This window comes from Acanthisitta chloris, unplaced genomic scaffold, assembly GCF_000695815.1.
Source record: "Acanthisitta chloris isolate BGI_N310 unplaced genomic scaffold, ASM69581v1 scaffold21831, whole genome shotgun sequence".
Lineage (NCBI taxonomy): Eukaryota > Metazoa > Chordata > Aves > Passeriformes > Acanthisittidae > Acanthisitta > Acanthisitta chloris.
In genome coordinates, this window is record NW_008656907.1 from 4,443 (window position 1) to 6,775 (window position 2,333).

Here is a 2,333-nt window from a genome sequence, read left to right on the forward strand (position 1 = left end):
CAGGCCTCCCTCACCCTCAGCCCTGCCTGTGGCTGGGGAGATGAGGCAGGAAGCTGTCAGGCACCTGCCAAGTCACCAGCTGAGCCCATTCCAGTGGGGGAGAGCAATCTGTGTGTTTGGGAACTGGTTTGGAGAGGGAGATGTAGTCTGAAATGCCTCTTTCTTGCCTCTGTGGATCACTGGTTTCTGCAGAACTTGGGTCCAATCTCCTGTGGCTTTAAGATGAGAAAGAAGGGGTGGGGGCAGCAGTGTGGGCTGCTTTTGATTACTCTGTTCAGATTCCTCTCCACCCATCCCACTGCTGTTCTTCTAAAAGAAGCACGATGGGACATGAGTGGGCTGTAATGCAACAGAGAAGCTGCTGGGCAGAGGACAGGCTGGCCCAGAGATGTCATCCATCCAGCATTTTCAAGCTTCTTCCACCTCATGACCAGCCCTTTTCCACCCAAGCTGAGTCTTGCTCACCTGTGCAACATTTCTGCAGCTTTTGGTCCAAGCCTTGAAAATGCCTCATCTTCAACCCACCTGGAGCCTTATTTCCCACCCTACCTCTGTCCTTCCCTACAGTCCAGTCCAACACACAAGATGCCTGTGTGGCTGATGTACATATGTATGGTTGTGTTTAGTTTTTTTTCTAGAAATTAACTTTTTATTTATTGCCTGAGGGAGGGAGGGAGAAAACAAATTGTTTGGAGAAAATAAAAATAAAACTGTTTTCAACAGTTGTGGCTGGAGAAGGTTTGTCCTAAGACCAAGAGAGAACAGCTGGTTGTGCACACACCCCACTTTCACAGAGCAACTGTTAAAAATGTATTTATTGAATTTTAAACTATTACAAGTATTGCAGATCAGACATTTAGCCAAGCACATTTATAGATCAAACTCAGTTGTTACAGAGATGTTACCTAAAGTCCACCATGTAGGTAGGCTGAGAACCTGCCCATCGTCTTCAACTTTGAGAGAGAAGGTAAAGGAGGAAATAAATAAATGATATCCCAGCTCCAGGTAATTGGCGACCAAGAGAGGAAATATACAGGGCTAGTTATGAAAACAGGTTACACAAAAAAAGGTCAGAAACTCAACCCTCAGGTACATTGCCATCTGGGTTGCCAGAGAAAGCAATTAGGAATGACAATGCACAAGCTCGTGGGACTGTGGCACAGAAAAACCCCCATTTCAATTTCCAAGCTGAAGTAACTTCTGCAGATGGTAAGAAAGTGTCAAAATTACCTTGTAATACAGAGACTCTAATAATCTACACTAGTAATTAATGGGACCAACGCTAAGACTTGCCACCACCAGGTTCAGCAAGACCGATACATCAAGACCAGCCAGATAATATGACCTGACAGCACAGGTATTGGTGTAATGGGAAATGCATCTGTTTCTCATGTCCCCTACTGATTCATGGGCTCACTCACCTTGCTTCAGAAATCTTACACTGTCCCCTGATCCTCTGGGTTTCACATCTACTATGTGTTGAGATTCGTTGGACCACTGCCACTCATTTCTGCACAAGTGTCCTGCTGCTCGCTGACAGACCAGGACAGTGTGCTCCGGACTGTGCCAAGCCACCACCTCTGATCACCAATGGATTAAAGTCTGTGGAGATTCACAAACCACTTGCTACCTGAGACAAGAACTGAATCTGTGCCTTCCCACGTGTTCCTTATCTGGGCTGCAGCATAGCTTAAAATACTGCAAAAATATTCATCTTGGCATCACTGAAGCATGCATTAGATGCATCTTTTAGATTTCTGAGATAGATTTTTCTGTGGCAAAGCAGCAGAGAAATGGAGAAATCCCACCAAAAATAAATTAACACATTTCCTGACATTCAGCTGCTGAGAATGATTAGCAGTGTTCAAACTAATCTGTTTTGTGGCTGGACCCTTCCTTTTATCCATCTTGAGAAAACCTGTTTTGGTAATTTCTCTTAACAGTCCCATATGGAAATTCTAGGCAGTGCATGAACTGTGCAGGAGCTCTGACGTCACTGCAGGCATACAGGAGTTGTTTTTGGGAAGATTTGCCACTGTCTTAAGTAGTTCCCACAGGCCATGCAGTGGCACAACATGTTAGCATCCTTCAGCACTTCACAGAGCAGACACTTCTAACCTACAACAGTTGGAGCAGCTGGTTTCCAGAGCCAAGGAAGTGCTCTTCTCCAGAAGCTACCTATATCCCATATACCACACACCTTTTCTGTGTCTGCTGCACACTAAACTCAGCAGTGCAGAACATTTTTGCAGGGCTTTCTTTTTGCTTCAGTGTAAAATTTTCTTTTGGGGTACTCCCATTACCAACAAGCAAAGTGTAAGTTTGCGGGCAAA